The 19,646-nt window shown below is 49.0% G+C and overlaps 1 protein-coding gene across 3 annotated transcripts in view; it reads left to right on the forward strand.

Annotated features, from left to right (window-relative positions):
* Window positions 1-19,646, forward strand: part of MED23 (mediator complex subunit 23) — a 1,372,437-nt gene that overhangs the window by 454,750 nt on the left and 898,041 nt on the right. The window lies entirely within an intron of this gene.

Below are 19,646 nucleotides of genomic sequence, written 5' to 3' on the forward strand. Positions count from 1 at the left end.
CTGATCCTCTTCTGTTTGGGACTACTTTTCCTGTTGGGTGGGGCAGGAGCCACTCCCTAGGTTCAGTACACTGGAACTCTTCTGGAAAGCAGGAACTCTTTTCTTACCTAGGCGTGGCTGTGGAAGGAGGGACCTAAGCACTACAGGAGGCTATTTAAACCACACCCGATGGATGAATCTTGCTTTGCGTTATTCTGCATTCTCTGCAGCAGAACGCTCATCGTGTCTTCAGCTTCTGATCCTGGGCCTAAGGGAACAAAGGCTTATCATCCTGGAATCCAGTCTTCAGCAGCACCTGTAAAGACAAAGAAAGAACAGGTTAGCACTACGGTCTTCAGTGGCAGCACATCTCTTACCTGGTCCATTGGCTGTCACCAACGCCTCGCGCTGCATTCCGGCATCTGAAAGACAAAGGCTTACCTACTCTTCGCATGCTCCGGAGGTCTTCGCACTGCATTCCGGCATCTGAAAGACAAAGGCTTACCTACTCTTCGCATGCTCCGGAGGTCTTCGCACTGCATTCCGGCATCTGAAAGACAAAAGCTTACCAGCTCTTCGCACGCTCCGGAGGTCTTCGGCGCTGCATCCCGCATCTGAAAGACAAAAGAAGGTGCATTTAAAGACATTGGGCAACTTTATTACTCACGTGCCATTACTCCTTCCCACGCCGAATCCAGTGGGTATTCCAGCACCCTTCAGCTTCTCTAAAGCTCCGAACTTGTACCTGCAAGATAAAAGGGACAGTTAGTGCGCATCGTGAAGCAGGCTACAAGCGCTTACTTACGTGCTTCCAGGCGCTTCTATTCCTCACGCGGGTTCGATCCTCAATTCTCTTCAGCCGCCATCGCCTGAACCCTGCAAAACAAGAGATATCATTACAAAAGACTTTTAAGACATTTGAAGTGCCCAGAACTTACCGTTCGTGCAGTTAACGACGGACATCAGTCCTCTGAGGTCAAGAGGCCTGCACCCTTATCCAGTGAAGAAACTGGTTACGGCACCCTGCCCCGAGGCAGATGGAGAGCTCGGCGTTCACTTACCTAAGGTGAGGGCGTTAACCTTTGGGGTTCTACAGGAGAAGATAAAGGGAAGAGGAGAGAGGCACCCAATAACCCCAGTTCATTAATCCCATATTTTCTATCTGCAGACATCTTACTCTTCGAGTCAGACATACAGTGCACAGAGGTCCAGCCCAAAGAGCCAACCGTGTGTTACACATCACCTTTGAAGATACGGCATTCACCCAGTCAAGACCGGCGCCTCTGCGAGAATCAGGTGAGCGTTACAGTAGCTGTAGGTGGAACGGCTTTCATCAGGACGAGAAACGTGGTGCATGTGGGAGTGTCCTATGTATATCGAAATCAAGAGTCCAGTGTTAGAGTTACTGGAAAACCTCGTCTTCAGCGAGGGACAAAGAGGCAAAAGACATCTGTTGTGCCGGGTCAGCCAGCAGTATGAACAGCCAAACGGAGCGTTAAACTGTAACTGGAGGAGTCAGGTGAAGGGATCAAGCTCACTACAGCCTGATGATAAATCAGCAGTGCTGATACGTTCAGAATTTGGCATAACTCGGCCGAGCGGGTGCCGAGTAGAACACACGTTGATGAATCCCTCCAGGCCATCAAGGCCGACAAGGAGAGGCCCGTGCCTTGGGCACCCTGCAGCAACACAGGCTGTCCTTTCGTTCCTCAGGAGGAAAGTCTAGCAGGTCTTTGAAGGGTTTCGGCAGGGGCTCATCCTCTTACCGCCAACCCTCCCTCCACTTTACCCAGGAAGCCAACAGGGGTCGCTCCGAGGCCTTCGGAAGTGGCCGCCGTTGTCGTCAAGGCTCCCAGGGCGGTGCAGCGACCGCCAAGCAGGACTGATCCAGCCAAGACATTGGGCTCCACCGCTGCACCCCGGTGGGAGGCTGGCTTGCGATCTTCGTCAGTGTGTGGGAGATCATCTCCACCGACTGATGGGTGCTGGACGCTCTCGCCCACTGACACACCTTAGAGTTTCAACTGAAGTGTCCTCGAATACCACCGGTGGCCCGACAGGAACTACACATCCCTCAGCTGCTGCTGGAAGTTCGGGCCATGTTAAGGAAATGGGCGATAGAGCTGGTTCCACAGCGACTACAGGGCTCAAAAGTTTATTCAAGGTACTTTCTCGTAAGAAAGAAGACCGATGGGCTGGAGGCCCATCCTCCACCTAAGACGGCTCAACAAGTACACATGCTCGGCCAGCTGGAGGAGGGGGACATTCTGTCGTCAATGGATCTAGAGGACACGTATTTTCACGTCCCCATACACAAAGGACACTGCAAGTTTCTACGCTTCGTCGTTCAAGGGAAGCATTACCAGTTCAGGGTTCTTCCCTTCGGACTGAAGTCGACGCCCAGAGTCTTCAAGTGCCTGGCTCTGGTGGCGGCCATCTTCGAATGCAAGGGATCCACGTGTACCCTTACCTGAACGACTGGCTCAACCGGGCCAGATCAAAGAACATCGCAGCCGACCAAATGGAAAAGACTGTCTGCCTGCTGACGGAACTGGGGTTCTCGTGAATTATACAAAGTCCTGCTTGACTCAATGGCAGGACGTGCTGTTCCTGGTATCCAGGCTCAACACGGTGTCCTGCCTGGTGTCACCGTCGGAGGAGAGGATTTCGGCCATCTTAGGCAAAGTGCAACGGCTGTCAGAACTAAGTGTTGCCACGGTGAGGACCACCAAGTCTCTACTCGGCATGATGTCATCATGCATATACCTGATTCTCTGCAGTTTGCGGATGCGCCCTCTACAGGAATTCCTCAATGCCCGTCTGGTCCCGGTGTCCGTAGACTTCCAGGATAGGATTGCACTCGTCGAGGAGTTCCGTCGAGCGATAAGGTGGTGGGGCGTGCCCTCCAATATCGGCAGAGGCACGCATTTCCAGAGCCCCCTGTACCAGGAGACGGTCACGACGGACGCTTACCTGGAAGGATAGGGAGCCCACCCCGGACGTCTTCACACCAAAGGCCTGTGGCTGCTGGAGGAGAAGACGCTATTATCAACTTTCTGGAACTACGCACAGTGTTTTGAGCCCTCAAGTTGTTTCTGCCATCCCTCAATGGCAAAGTGGTGAGGGTCTGCAAGGACAATACCACCACAATGTTTTACATCCCGAAACGGGGGCACCAGATCCCTAGTGCTCTCCAAAGAGGTGCAGGACTTATGGCACTGGGCCGTCACCCAGGGGATGCTCCTCATTCCGTTTCTCCTGGCAGGAGTAAAGAACACTGTCGCTGACTCTTTCAGCAGGGAGCTGCGCTCTTGCCACGAGTGGGAGCTTCGGCAGGATCAAGTGGACAACCTTTTCCTCAAATAGGGCAGTCCCCAGATCGATCGGTTTGCGACAGCGACAAACACCAAGTGCCAGAGGTTCGCCAGCAGATTCCCCCAGCCGGGGAGCATGGGGGGATGCATTTGCATTCCCCTGAGAAGGCCTGTTTCTATATGCGTTTCCTCCGTTGCTTCAAGTCATCAGTCAACTCGGATGGTAGCGGTGCAGGATGATCCTCGTCGCACCAGCGTGGCCAAGGCAGATCTGGTACCTGGACATTCTCGACATGTCAGCATCCGCTCCAGTCAAGCTTCCAGTGGTCGCGGATCTCCTCGCCAGGGAAGGAGGTGCAATTCTGCACCACAACCCGGGGTCTCTGAACCTGAAGGCCTGGCTCCTGCAGAGTTAGAGTTCCGTGGCTACAATCTTCCGGCAGACTGCAGGGAAGTACTCGCCAAGGCCCGGGCGTTGTCAACATTGAAGTGCTAGGCACACAAATGGCAGCGCTTTGCAACTTGGTGACGGTCGCAGAAGATCAACCCTCTGAGGGTCACGACCCCTCAAGTACTTCCGTATGTACGTTGCTGGCTAAATCGGGACTGGCTCACGCCTCCTTCAAGTTGCATCTGGCGGCTATCTCCTGTTACACCCAATCTCCTGGAGGGCCTTCTCTGTGGTCGCACCGTCTAGTGAAAGAATTCATCAAGGGACTGTTCGGTTTGTTCCTGCCGGTGAAGGCTCCGGCCCCAGCGTGGAAACTCAACGTGGTGCGGACTAGGCTCATGGGGGCTCCATTCGAACCTATGCATTCAGCTCTGCTCAAGTTTCTGATCTGGAAGACTGCATTCCTCATGGCCATCACCACTGCCAGACAGATCCAGGCCCCGTCATGCAAGAGGCCGTACTTGACTTTCCACGAGACGAGGTTGGTGCTGCTGACGCACCCCTCCTTCATGCCGAAGGTTCTGTTGGAATTTCATCTCAACGAGCCCTTGGTGTTACATGTGTTTTTTCTGATGACTTTGTCACTGGCTGAAATGACTTGGCACTAGCTGGATGTGGCTAGAGTTTTATGTGGCCCGCACAAAGAGTTTCCGGAAAACTTCTCAGCTTTTTGTGAACTTTGGTCCTGTGAACCATGGGATGGTCCTGTCCAAGGCTTCCATTTCCAGTTGGCTCTGCGGCTCTATCACTCACTGTCACCGGTTGGCAAAACGACCGCTGCCTGGCCGTCAGAGAGCCCATTCTACCAGAGCAATCGCTGCTACAACAGCGTTCCTGTCTGGTGTGCGCCTGCTGGACATCTGCAGGGCTGCTACATGGAGGTTGACGCACACATCACAAAATTCTTCTGCGTTGACAGGGATTCCAGGGAGCAGTCCAGAGTCGGCCAAGCAGTGCTGCGCAACCTGTTCGCTTGAATTTGAGTCCGGTGAGGAGGTAAGAGATTGCTTCTGTTGAGCCTTGCCGCCTCCTGTGGTTGTGCATGTATGTACTTCTATGTATTCTTTATTCATGAGCAAGTGAATCCGTGCCAGACCTCATGCTGGAGAAGGAACAAGTTACTTACCTGTAACTGTTGTTCTCCAGCATGGTTCTGGCATGGATTCACATGCGAACCCTCCCGCCTGCCCCTCTGTGGCTCTGCTCTTGGTCCTACTGCCACTTCACATGCTACCAAATCTGAAGATGGCTGCCGGAGGAGGGGCTTAGGTAGAGGGCAGTCATTGGCTGGTGGCAGTATGACCCAGAGCTGAGTGATTGGTTTATAGGAGAAAGACAGTTTAGAAACAAAACTGAAACTTTTTTTCTTTTACTGAGGATTCCCAGCCTGACGACGGAGAATATTCATGAGCATGTGAATCCATGCCAGCCCCATGCAGGGAAGTAACTTGTTCCTTACTTTGCATTGTATACTGCCATTCTCAAAAGAATACAAACGTGTTATTTACTGTGATTATTGCCTTGGTTTTTCTATGTGCTTATTGAATGTGATACTTTTTTCCCTTGCCTTCGTATATATTTCAAATAAACCATTATTTACGCATGTGACGAGCGATGCAAATATAATTGAAAACCAGAGGAGTGACTGAACTTTGGAGGCCAAGTAAGATACTGTAGACGGTGGTCCGGCGCAACGTGCATGCTCATTAAAAGGTCTCTATTGATTAAATCTCTGTTCTTTAGAATTTCCCAGGGCAAGATCTTATCCGGTTCTGTACATCTCTGATAAAGCGCCAATGATTTCCATCAAATAATTGAATGGGTAGATTGCAGTTTTAATTCGTATCTAATAAAGGCAATCGTAACACATTTCGGTAGTCGAAGTACCCTTTTCCGATTAAAAACCTTCCACCACCTCCCAGAATCTGGGAGCGAGAGTCATGGCCGCCTCTGCTCTGTATGTGATAATGGGGATCACCTTCTGCTTATAGAAGCCATACTTGACATTAGTGAGTACTTCCCAGATTTCTTTTTTTAGATTAGCATCCTGACATATCATTTTATCATCTTTCTTTTTCATGAACACTACCCCACACTATTTGTATTTTTGGTGTAGGCCCTTTTATTTTGACTCCACTCCACTTGGACTGCATTATTATTATTATTTGATGGTCATAGCTTGCTCACATCTGTAGATTTAGGATTAGTTGGGCATTTGTCACAATCTTGTTGAAGTTTAATAAACACCCTTGAGCTGTGGTCACTTGTATCTGTTTTACTGTTGATACCGTGCCTTCCTTACACAGCGTATATTTTTCTGTCAGGTTTTATACTTCTCGTGCACTTTTACATTTACTGCAAAGGGCTACTAAATGTGGCTAGCATCCTAAAATGGACATGCCACAATGTTTTTGCTCGTCCTTCAGCCATGTTGTTCTTTGGCCTTCTTCATGCCTTCTGAGATCAGGAAATCCCATATATGGAATGCGCTTTCCTGGGGAAAGCTTCTGCTTTCGCTGGCAAAGGGGTGTTTTTTTGTTAAGGCCCGGATGTGAGGGCTGGGACTGTGTGCTCCCAGTACACATCCAGGTGCCTGAATGTCTGTTGCTGGGCAGATCTGGAGGCAAGTGGCTATTCATGGTTGGATAGCCACTGCCCATTTGAATGGTGCAGATTCCCGACGCCTCTTCGGACACAAGCCCCGTTCGACACTGACAGCCATTCCATCGAGGGATAAGCCCTCGGAGCAACTATCGGCGACAGATCTTTTGTCCCACTCTCCCAGACAAATTTCTTCTGCTCCATGGCGTCGATCTTCGGCGCCGATGATGGAGCTGACCAAGGTGACATCGATCCTGTGTATGCAGGGACCGGTGACGTCGACTACTTTGACTACCAGGCAGATCTCCTAGGGTTGCCACAAGGGCTCCATGATGCCAGCGGGCTGGACACATGCCCAGATGTGGAATTACAGCAAAGCCAGCCTAAACACTCACACATGCCACATTTTGGTCACTAGTGGATACAGTGGTTGACAATTTAGGGCTGAATGCTGCGGCAGTGCTAGCCCAGGGATATAAATTGACAGACATCCTGGACGAGTGTTCAGTTACGGAACGACATATGCCACTGAACCCCGGCAATTGCGGATCCAGTAGCCTCCTTGTGGCAGCACCACTGCTCCATTCCTCCGGTCCGCTACACTATGACCTGAAAGTACAGGCCGGCAAGAGGAGACCCGTCATGTTTGTTCTCACCCTTCTCCGGAAGGTCTTGTTGTGCAGGCAGGCAGTTTCCACTACGGCGGCGTCTTCTACCTCAAATCTGCCCCATGAAAGGGAAGGTAAGATGATTGATGCAATGGCGAAGAAATTATTCACAACTGGCAGAATGGCCTTGAAAGCCACTAACATAGCCTCTGGATTTGCCAAATATTCTTTTGGCCTCTGGAAGGCGGTAGAGCAGGCAACCCAATAAATCCAAGAGGGGGAGCTGCGAGATGGCTTTGCACAGCTGGTTGAAGATGGGACGGAGGTGGCCAGGCAGTCGCTGCAAACAAGCCTGGACATGGTGGACTGCGTAGGCTCTTCAATGGCATCGGCTGTGGCGCTTAGGAGACAGGCCAGGATCTACTATCTTCAGGCCTTTTGCCAAACGTCCAGAACAGATTGCCGGATATGCACTTCGAGGGTGAATTTCTTTTCGCTCAAAAGACCAACGACTCCCTAGAAAAATGTAAGGTGTCAACGATCACTGCAAAATCGCTGGGCCTAGATGCGCAACCGCCAAGCCTACCTTCAGCTTCGCCTCTAGGTTTAGGGGTTACAGGCTTTCTGTCCCTTATGGCAGAAAGGCACAGCTCTCACATGCGAGGCTGGGGCAGAAGTATTTCTCGCGCTCCGGATGGTGAAGGTCGCTTCCAGAGGCAAGCAGGCAGGTGCGGGCCGTCTCTGCCCTCTAAGCTGCTTTGATTTTCCCCTCCCACGACTTACCGGTTGGTGGACGGCTGTCAGAGCACTGGCCCCAATGTCAGGCGATTACCTCCGATGCTTGGACCCTTGAGCTCTTGCGGTGGGACTTTTGTGTGCCCTTTTTAAGTTAACCACCGGACAGACCTCCCTCCCCTCCCACACCTCCTCCAAGCTGACCGGGACAGGAGCTCAAGGAAGAACTGCAAGCGTTGTTGTTGAAGGGTGCCGTTGAAAAGGTACCTTCCAAGCAGAGAGGATTGGGTTGTTATTCCTGGTACTTCCTGGTACCCAAGATGGGGGTAGGTCTCCATCCCATTTTGGACCTCAGCGCTGTGAACAAGTTCCAGAGGAAAGACGAATTCAGGATGGTGACGTTGAGAGAAATTCTCCACACTCTCGAATTGCAGGAGTGGCTGGTGTCAATAGATCTGTAGGATGCTTATTTCCATGTGCCGATACAAAAAGTTCACCTAGATTCAAGGTTACATAGGCAGCTGGAACACAATGGGATGCATTGACTAAGGGGAGCAAAAGTTCACCTAGATTCAGGTCGCATAGGCATCTAGAACACATTGGAGAGCATTGACTAAGAGGGGCAAAGACTCGCCTAGATTGTAAACTAACATTCAGTACATTTGAGTTGTAGAGATGCAGTGAGAATGTTCAAATATGCTGCCGTCTAGATTCGATTTTGTCACAAGAGGCCTAGAACACTAGTGACTGAAGACTCTACCAAACATAAGTCTCGATCACCTACACCTACCACGAGTAAACATACCACTACTCCCATAAGAGGGGCTTTAATCAATGCGAGATCTATAGCAGCCCACGTGACAGACATAGCAGACCTCATCCAATTGGAAGAACTAGACTTCTTAGCCATCTGTGAGACCTGGCTTCATGCAGCAGCTGGCCCAGCCCTTGCGCTAGCCATCCCTGAAAATTTCTCCATCCTCCGAGCAGACAGAATTGATTCTAGAGGCGGTTGCCTCGCTATAATCGCCAAAACCCACCTCAACCTTAAACCTGACAATACTGATCACTACTCATCCTGTGAATTGCTCACAGCCAAACTCCCTACTACCAATTCCCAAACCATCACCATCCACCTACTATACAGACCCCCAGGACCTCTAGGCTCCTTTGAGGAAGACCTTAACTCCATCCTCTCTAACAACCTAAAAAATACCTCTCAATGCCTCCTCTTAGGGGACTTTAACCTTGGCTACAACGACCCTAAAGACACCAAGCATCAGCCATTAATTACTCACTATCAGAACTAGGCTTCACCCAAAGAGTGTCTGTCCCCACTCATAATAAAGAGAGAACTCTTGACTGGATAGCAGACCACAACTGCGCGATTTCCATCACTGCCATCACCCCGCAACCTTGGTCTGACCACCACCTCCTCTCATTCACACTCGAAGCGGCCAGCCCCATCGCAAACATCTCCCTAGCCTCAGCCATCGCGACTAGAAGCAAGAAAAACATAACTGTGGAAACATTCATCCCTCTCATTCTACCTACACTGAACCAACTCCCTGCTAACTCCAACCCCCACTATCTGGTTGAAAGTTACAACAACAGGATGCGCCTAGCCCTAGATGCCAACACACCATTAAAGCTGAGAAAACCCAGAAACGAAAAAAGGAACAAATCTGGAGACAAAATCCCACTGACAGCAACAAGCTGATCCTCAACAAAATAGTCTCTACCTACAAAAAAGAAATCATCCTTGCCAAACAAGAATCCTACAATCTGAGAATGCTGCATGCCAAATCCAGCACTAAAGAATTGTTCACCATCCTTAGAGAGCTGGAGACTCCCATCCCGGTCCCAGACACCCGCAAGAAAGACAAACAATGGTGCACCAGCATCCAAAATGCCCTCTCCAATAATGTTGCAGGCCTCCAAATCAAAATTAACAATAAGAAAGAGACCCTATCCAACACCAAACCTAACAACCCCCCTACACGCACCATCCCTCAACACCCTCCCGCTTCAGTTTTTCCAAAGTCTCCACTCTAGAAGTGGAAAAAATCATACTCGGCCTCAAGCCTTCTAACTGCCAAGGCGACCTATGCCCTCCTCAAATCATCAAAGATGCGGCCAGAGACCTATCTCCATTTATCACCAAACTCATCAACGCCTCCTTCTCTTCTGGTACCATCCCAACAACCTCAAAGAATCCTGGGTCCTCCCCCTACTAAAAAAAAACACACTCGACCCAGCCATACCCACCAACTACAGACCCATCACCACCGTCCCCTTCCTACTAAAAATCCTCGACAAGACATCCTACCTTCAAATTCAAAAATTCCTTGAACAAAACCACCTCCTAGGAGTCCGGCAATCAGGATTTAGACCCCAACACGGCACAGAAACCGCACTCATCGACCTCAAGGCCCAAATTGACACTCTGAGAGATAATGGGAGAACTGCCTTATTGCTCCTCTTAGACCTCTTGGCAGCCTTTGATCTTGTTGATCATAAAATCCTATGTAGCCAACTAGACTCGGCGGCCCACTTTTCCCAAGAAGCTATAGGCTGGATCACATCATTCCTAAGCAATAGATCCATGCGCGTCTTCTCCACCTCAGCCTCCGCTGACCCCATTCCTATCACATGCGGGGTCCCTCAGGGGTCATGTGTCTCCCACACACTGTACAACGTGTTCACTAAGCCCCTGTTTGATGATCTGGACGGTTTGGATATCACCTACACTAACTATGCTGATGATACCCAAATCCTCATCCCGTTGACGGGAGATTACAACACGGATTTGGCCTTGGTGAACAAGGTGTACCTCATCATCCAGGCATGGATGGCCTCCCATAGTCTATGCTTGAATGATGACAAGACCGAACTCATCCTGGGATCAGCCACGAACCTAAACAAACTGGACCTCAACTACTCCAGCTTCACCATTGACGGCAACCCTATAAAGGTAGCTAAGGAAGTGAAAACCCTTGGTATCCATCTCGACTCCACCCTCTCCTTCCATAAACAGGTCAGCTCCATGGCATCCACTACAGCCTACACATGCAAGCTTATACGCTCTGCCAAACCCTTCCTCTCCACCCAAAGTTGCATTACTCTAGCCAGGGCTCTCATACTATCTAAACTGGACTATTGTAACTCCCTCTATGTAGGCGCCAACAAACAGGTTACCAATAAAATCCAGATCCTACAGAACAATGCTCTTAGAGCAGCGCTTAGCTTCCCTAAAAGAGAACACATCTCGAATACTAGGAGAACCCACAACTGGCTCACTACCGCGGACAAAATTCTGCTTAAGGTAGCCTCCCTCACCCACAAATGACTTAACAACGCAGCTCCCCATTATCTCCCAGACAGAATAACCAGGTACACGCCCAACAGACACACCGTAAATAGCGGTGCTAACCTGCTCGCTGTTTCCAGATTCAAGCGCACGAAAATGGGTGGGAACAGCTTCCAGGTAAAAGCAGCCCAACACTGAAACTCACTACCTCCCTCCGTCAGAGCACCTCAAACCTACCACCAATTTAGGCGTAACTACATCCAGTGGCTTAAGAACAAAGACCAATAATGACAACAAATAATGACACCCTGCAACTATTACAAATTTGTTCAACCTGTAACTGTGTCGTAATGTTACTCTGTATCGTTGTAACTGCTTCTACCCACTGTAACTGCATCTACTCACTATGCTTAATAATGTAAATAATGTACAGTATTGTAACTAAGTTGAGAATATTCTTGTAATGCTTGCGCCCTCATACCTTCAGGTCTGGTGTGCCATATAAATAAATAAACACACAAACAAACAAACAAATCGAAAGCACAGGAAGTTCCTGAGGTTCCTCATACGGGACAAGCACGATCAGTTCAAGGTGCTTCCCTTTGGGTTGACCTCCTCTCCAAGGGTCTTCACCAAGCTCATGGAAGTAGTCGCGGCACACCTCAGATCCGCTGTCCACGTATCCCCGTACCTGGACGGCTGGCTGGTCCGAAGGAAGTCGGCGGAATGGGTTTTGTCGCACCTAAAGGTCACGTTTTCACTTCTCCACTTGCTGGGCTTATCCCTGAACTTGAACAAGTCCCATGTGATGCTGGTCCAGAGGCTCCTGTTCACCGGGGCAGTCCTAAACACCAGGGTAGGGAAGGTCTTCCCTCCCGAGGAGAGAGTTAACAGCATCATGCAGATGGTGAACCTGTTTCGGAACCACACCTCCTTGCCAGCAGCTACCTTCCTACGCCTCTTAGACCTCATGGAATCCTGTATTTTTCTAGTGCCAGAGACCAGGCTGCAAATTAGTTCTCTACAATGGCTCCTACGGGATCAGTGGTCCCAGTACCTCGGAACCCTCACTGATTCCCTCAGGGTGTCCAGGTCAGTGATTGACTACCTTGGTTGGTGGGCCAACAGCAGCAATCTCATGGCGGGGGAGCCCTTCTGGCCTCCGTGGCTTCAAGCCCAAGTGATCACGAATGTTTGAAGGGTTGGGATGCTCACTGCGAGGACTTGCAGGTGCGCAGCCTTTGGTCAGCAATGGAAGCTAGGTGGTCCATCAACAGGCTGGAGTTGCGAGCCACCAGGTTGGCCCTGAGCGCTTTCACCCCGTCTCTGAAGGAGAAGCATGTCCTGATTCTGACAGACAATATGGTGGCCATGCACTACCTGAACAAGCAGGGTGGCGTGTGCTCCCTTCCCCTCTGTAGAGAGGCGATACAGCTGTGGTTCTGGCAATTGGAGAACCAAATCTGTCTCTGCATTCATCTGATGGGGACAGAGAACAGTTTGGCGAATGCTCTGAGCAGGTTGAGCATGGCCTTGCACGAGTGGGAAGTGTGCCAGGAATCTCTAGAGGTCTTCTCTCGCTTGGGTACCCCATCAGTAGACCTGTGTGCCATGGAGTTCAACAGAAAGTGCAGACAGTTTTGCTCGAGAGAATTCCCAGAAAACGGCACACTACGGGACACATTTCTGGGGGATTGTACCTTCCCTCTCCACTACGCCTCCCCTCCGATCCCAGTCATCCCTTGGGCTCTCATGAGGTTGAAGAGGTTTCAAGCAACCATGAACTTGATTGCCCCGGATTGAGCGAGGAGGACATGGCACTCTGACTTTCTGGATCGGACCATCTGCCCACCTCTCTGGTTGTCTGGTCACCCGGATCTCCTGACCCAGTGGAAGGTTGGGTGCTTGACCCGAACCCCTCAACCTACATGCGTGGCTCTTGAGGATGAGATATGATGACTGGGACCTCTCTGAGGAGCTGCTCGAGGTGTTCTGCATGCAGAGTGTCTGAGATCCTTGTATGCGTGCAGATGGAGAAGATTGGAGGCGTGGAGCAGGGAACGCAAGATTTACCCTATCTCTTGCCCCACCACTACAGTGATGGAGTTCCTTCTGTCGCTGACCTCGGCAGGCCTTCAGTCAAAGAATATTTGGCATCCTTGTCTGTGTTCAAGAGGTCCCCGGATCAAGGTTCCTTCTTTACGATCCCAATTATGGCACAATTCCTGAAAGGCCTTGTGAATAAGTTTCCGTCAACTCTCTTTGAGCCCATTCACTCCTGTTCTTTGCGGCTGCTCACTCTGAAGACCAACTTCTTGGTTGTGATTACGTCCACTAGGCGGGTCCGCGAATTTCAGGCCCTTTTTTTGTAAACCCCAGTTTTTGTGGTCCGTTAGTGAAAAGGTCTTGCTTAAAGTAAGGCTGGGGTTTCTGCCGAATGTTGTATCAGAGTTTCACCTTTCACGAGCCATAGACCTGACGGTCTTTTACCCACCACCGCACCCCTTCTAAGAAAGATAAGCACCTCCATCGGTAGGACCCCAAAAGGGCCTTGAGATTTTACATCGCAATAATGTCAGAATTTCGGAAATCTGATACATTAATTGTGGCCTACTCTCTAGCCCGGAAAGGTCTGGCTGTAACCGATCAGATGCTATCCCGGTGGATTATCTTGTGCATTCCAGAATGCCATCGGTCTGCAGGCATGGAGCTGCCTCCCAGCATCGGGGTGCACTCGACCAGAGGGGTGTCTGCCTCTATGGCCTTGTAAAGGGTGGTGGGTCCCCAGTTAGCGACATTTGATGTGCAGCAAAGTGATCCTCACTCCATACCTTTACCAGGTACTACAGTCTGGACAGCGCACGTGGGGCTAATGCACGTTTTGGCAGGGCAGTGCTACAAAATCTGTTACTGTGAAAGTTCTGCCTGCCTCCATTTTTCCACTGCTTGGGGAGACTATCAGATGAGGAATCTGCAGGAGAAAGGCAATCTATTGAAGGAGAAATAACTTACCCTAATGTTCTTTCTTTGGATCCTTCTCCCTCAGATTCCTCATCTCCGCTCTCATTCATCCCTGCTTAGAAAGCATTGGCTGTTGGTGCATCATCCATTTTAGGTGAGTAGACACCTGGTGATGGTCCTGGGGTGACCCTTTTCTGTCTGGCAAGCCGCATGTCTGTCTTAATCTATAAAAAAAATATATTTTTTTAATTGATTCTGGTTACTGTAGAAGTATTTCCACCAAGTTTTGTCATCCCGTTGTGATGCTTGTTGTTGATATCCTTTTATTGGCTGTTTAGCTTTCTTCTCACTATTTTCCTCTGCATCGGTAGAGCACAGGGAAAAGAGGGGGCAGGGGGCTGTGGTGCGGGGCATAGTGACGTGGTGTATATATACAACAATTGAGCACCGAGCAAGACGGGTCGACGATCGGCCGAGTAGAGGTCCACTACACCCCCTGTCGAACTTATTTCCGAGCAGCAGAGCTAGATGAGGATATCTATCAGATGAATCTGTGGGAGAAGAATCCATAGAAAAAACATTACCATAAGTGATTTCTCCTTCTGCAGCCATTCTTCAGACCACCATTGGAGCCTAATCCTATGATGAAGAGCATCTAGTTGATGACCCGAGGACAGATCCTGCAGCTGACCAACACCATTGATGCCCTGATGAAGCCCCTGGTGCTTCGGCCCATGGACTGGTGGAAACACCCTGTTTCAACCCCTGCTCGAGGTTCCGTGCCTTCAGACGTGTCCCTGTACCAACCAGTGGACTGTCCAGCTCACCTGTGCTATCTCGCGGCTATCTCGCGGCTGCATTCTGAGTGCATCCTTGCAACTTGGAGGATCTTCAGTGTGTACAACAAGACTCCTGCATGTTCAGCCTTCTTGCATTAATGGTCGCCGTGTAGGACCTGCTCCTTTGTTCATGGAAGATTGCCTGTCGCCGCCTGACCGTGGTGACTCAGGTTGCAATAATCTTCTTTGCATCCTAGATGTGTCCTGAGGCTGGCTGCACTGCAGAATACTTAATCTTTTCTTTGTTTGGGTGTTCTGCTAGAAAGGTGTCTGGAACCGATTCCTAAGCACTGCGACCGACAAACTAAATCCCCCACTGAAAAGTGACATCTGCACCGCTACCCCTGGGCTTTCATCGACCGGACGAAGCACAAACTACTGTCCCCAATGGATTCCTGGAACCTCTGCAGTGTTCTCTGTAGAAATCGGAGCCTGTGGGAGGTTAACATACCTGTTCCATGGGCCCCCTTGCGCTGTTCTCCATAGGGTTACATGGGTGTAAACACCTGTCCCTAAACTACTCTTTTCTGACTTTGGTTGGTGGAGGCGTGGTCAAGGATCCCTTTGTAGGCCTATCCTAGTGACTGGGATTGGCTTAGTTTACGAACCTGAACTTTACTTACATTTTGATGTTGTGATCATAACCACTGACATTGCCCACATCACTTAAACCTACCTGTGAAGTATAACTTTGGAAATGGTGACTTTAGGGCACAAGGCCCCAAACCATCTTTTTTTCGAAGTATATAAACTGAATGTCCTGCATCCAAGTACCTATGTTGCACTGGTTATTAAAGTATGTGCTTTCTTCTCCAAAAGGTGAATGTATAGAATTGTTTTATAGTTGGTGTGTGACAATATTTGGCTAGAGGTTTTGCATGCTTAGTGTGTATTTTAAAGGCCTAATAAATCAATGCATATTTGTTTACTTAACTGTCTAACTTGAAGTATTGGTGGGGGTCTTTGTGAACTCATTGTAACCCGAGACCACTCTCTCAGCCCTCCTGAGGCTAAGGCTTGCCGCTATTCTCCCTCCCTTGATTGGTTTTGGCTAGTCCTCAATGTCTCCTTTTTCACCCTTTTAGTGGCCTCCCAAACACCACCTGCAAGGATGATTTTGGAATTCATCTCAATAGCTTCCACACCCCTTTTTTCAAGCTCCAGTTACCGCTTTGGCAGTATTTAATCGACCAGCAATCGGAGTGTATCCGTTAGAACATTAATGGAAATAATTAATTATTTCTACTATCTGATGGATGGATGATTCCTCCAACATAATCTTGCTACCCCTCAAAAGATGAGCTCAGCAGACAACTGGCTTTTCTGACGGTAGTGCAGCCCCTTTCATGTTTGAATCGGGGTGCACCAGAATGTGGAACTTAGCAAAATGGAATTCACAGCTGAGTTGCACATATATAATATACCAATGACATCACTTCTGACACCCAGTGGCAATTTGGTTACTGTTCCTGTCCAGGCTACATCTGATGTCATAAATGAGGAATCTGTGGGAGGAAGGATTCCATCCATCAGAAAGAACGTTAGTTACCTTTAGTTCATTTCCACTATGATAGTTTTTCCCTGTGTTATGTGGTTCAAAGGTAGACTTTTTTTAAAAAAAGGACACTCCTTAAAACGAAACTGAGAAAAGGGACCGGTTCAAAGATCGATATGACAATTCTTTTCAGTCAATAATTCGACAAAAAGTGGGTTTAGGAAGCATTTGGATAATGAGTAAAATGAAGAAAAAAACATTAGTTCAAAAAGAGAATAGGAATGAATGAGGCATTATGAAGAAGGGGACCTATAGGTGGCACCCATACATAACATAAATCCCACAGTCAAAACGCTAATAGATGGTTGACTTTTAAAAATTGACCTTAATACCCCATGCAAAAATAGGAAGTTAACCATGTAGTAGTTTACTTTTAACAGGTCCGTTTTAGGGCGTCTGTTTAAAAAGTCGGTTCTTGGACATAGAGTTCATATTTCCCTTACAGGTCTCCCCAAGATAAGGTAGCAATCTTACTATATAGGATTGTTGGTTATTGTGTGTACATTTCTCTGAATTTGTTGCATTCAGTTCTTCATCCTTCTTTTGAAATCTTGACTGGGCCTATGATTTGTGTACTGTACTACTTTGTGCTTATGACTGCAGGCTTCTCCAGCCCATTTAGTTTTAATTTGAGTTTCGAACAAGATTGCTCACCCACATTTCCCGAAAGTTTCAGAACTGTATTGTAGCACTGGATGCTTAGATTTGCCCAGAACCATTTTCTTTTTTAAAAACTTTATTTCGAAGGGATTGTGTCCTCCAACGTATTCCTTATCTTTGATAGATCATCTCCCAGCTTGCTGGCCTCGAAATTCTTTTTTCAGTAGAGGGCGCTGCGCATCGACGTCCCTCGAGCCGATGTCCCTCGATGGCCTCCATATCGGTGCCGACGTCATCACGCATATAAATAGACTCGCGCAGCATCCGTTGCTCGGTTCCTTTTTTCCGCGCTTCGTGGGGCCTCAGAATATCGTTGCTCAGTTCTTCAGTCAAATGTATCATTATTCCTCGTGAATACCGACTCGTACTCAATGGCTTCCTCACCCGAACCGACGACTCCACGGTCCGGCTTCAAAAAATGTCGAGACTGTGGAAAGAAAATGTCATTGACGGATCCTCACAGGATCTGTTTATGGTGCCTAGGAATCGAGCACCATTTTCGGAGTGCGAGGACTGCATGTCCATGACGGCGAAAGCCTTGAAGGAGCGTAAGGGGAAGCTCGAGAGAGGTAAGGCAGTTAAAACTTCTTCGAAAGTTTCCTCGGCGGAGTCGAGACATTAGTCTCCTCGCCATCACAAAAGACATTCTCGTTCTAGGTCTCGAAGTAGTTCCCATCACTCTTCGAGATCTAAGCATTCAGAAAAGAGACGTTGAAGATCCCTTTCCTCGTCTTCGTCTTCTTCCGTTTCCCCAAAAAGGGTCTCCTGCCCCACAAAACATAGCTCTCAGGCTGAGTGGGAGGAATTCAGGAAAAAGATGCTAAGCGTCTTCGAGAAAGTGGCCTCGACCCCCTCGAAGAATGCTGAGGGTGATACCTGGGGTGAAAGACCCGAAAAAACAAAAAGCAGCGAGTCGCAGTACCCGGCGAAAGAAGCCACTCGAGAGCATCACAAACCCTCGAGTAAAGGCAAAGTTGCGTCTTCGACGCCGTCGTCGAAGATCCCATAGACACATAGACATCGTCGTTGTCGACGCCGTTATCGAAGGGTTCTTCGACGCCGAGAAAGGATAAACCCACGGCCACCTCACAGCCAGTGGCCATACCCAGAGCCTCGAGCATGAGAATGTCGTCGACAACCTCGAGTAGAATCCCGATACTCTCGAGTTCATAGAGGCCTTTACCACCTTTCTCAACGCCTTTTTCGATGGCTTTGATGGCTTCCAAGCCTTTAACGTCCGCGTCGACGACATCGACGTTTTCTCAGCCAATCATGACAAATTTGGCTCCTTCTGCTCTGGAAATGGGATTTATACCATTTTCAAGACCTGATCACTCCAGAGTCTTATCTTCTGTTTATGAAGAAGGGGAAGATTCGGACCAGGAAAGACCTTTTTGAGTTTCAGGGATATGCAACTCCTGCACATCAGGAATTTACCTCTGAGGAAGGTAGGTTGAAAGACCTCCATGAATCCCTACAGGAAGCAAGTGGATTGGACACTTCCCAGAAGTGGAATTTGCCACACCAGACCCAGGGGAACATGCTGAAACCCCTTATAGAACCTTGATGGCAAGGATAATAGAGTTTATGGGATGGTCCACACCCTGACCTGCTTTTCAGCAAGACAACCTCAGACATCTTGGTCAAAGGTCCACAGGAGGATCCTGTGGTGCCATTTCATGCGGCATTACAAAGGAGAACATTGGCAAACTGGGAAACACCTGAGGTAATCCTGGCAGTTAACAAAAAAATATCAGCTAAATATAGGGTGTCTTCTGCTGACCCTGAATATTTATCCAAACACCCAACTCCGGAAAGTCTGGTTGTTCAGGCAGCTACTTCAGCAGGTAGTAAATCGGCTTACCCTACTGTTCCACAGGATAGGGATGATAAGAGATAGGACTCTATGGCCAAAAAAGGTTTTTTCCGCATGTAGTATGGCATTGAAATCCATTTAATGCTACTTGTACGCTCGCAAGGTTCACCACACACTTTGGGAGTGTGCTTCATCAGAGGCTGACTGCCTCCCTGGAGGGAGAAGAAAGGGAAGTGTTCCTAAACATCAAGGATGGTAAAGACGCTATGTGCGAATCCCTTCAAACTGGCATCGATTCTGTTGACAGCATCAGCAGGGCCATGGCGGCAAGTACAACAACCCGGAGATTTGCTTGGTTGCGAAAGTCTGGTTTTGCTCCAGATGTGCAAAGCAGACTCTAGAATATGCCCTTTGACGGCTCTTCTTTGTTTGGTAAGAAGGCGGATGACAGTTTAGAAAAACTACAAACATCAAAGGCAGCAGCAAAATCCCTAGGAGCTGCAATCCGTCAGACACCATATTGCCCCTCAGGACCCTCTTGGAGAGTTAAGTCCTTTCACTTTTATTCCGCATTCGGAAAAGGCAGAGGACAGCCGGTTCAAAGGGGTCAGAAGGTTAAAAATACAAAAGCCGCAGCAGCAGGTGCCTCTTTACCCTCGGCATCTGCATCAGCCGCCTCCAAACCTCTCTGAGTACTCTCTTCACAAAACACCAGTAGGGGGCAGGTTAACTTAACATCTGGCAGAATGGCAGGCTATTACGTCAGATGCTTGGGCATTGGTGACAGTTGCTCAAGGTTACTGCCTGCCTTTTCTAT

Source organism: Ambystoma mexicanum, chromosome 4p, assembly GCF_040938575.1.
Source record: "Ambystoma mexicanum isolate Mex_15411 chromosome 4p, UKY_AmexF1_1, whole genome shotgun sequence".
Taxonomy (NCBI): Eukaryota; Metazoa; Chordata; class Amphibia; order Caudata; family Ambystomatidae; genus Ambystoma; species Ambystoma mexicanum.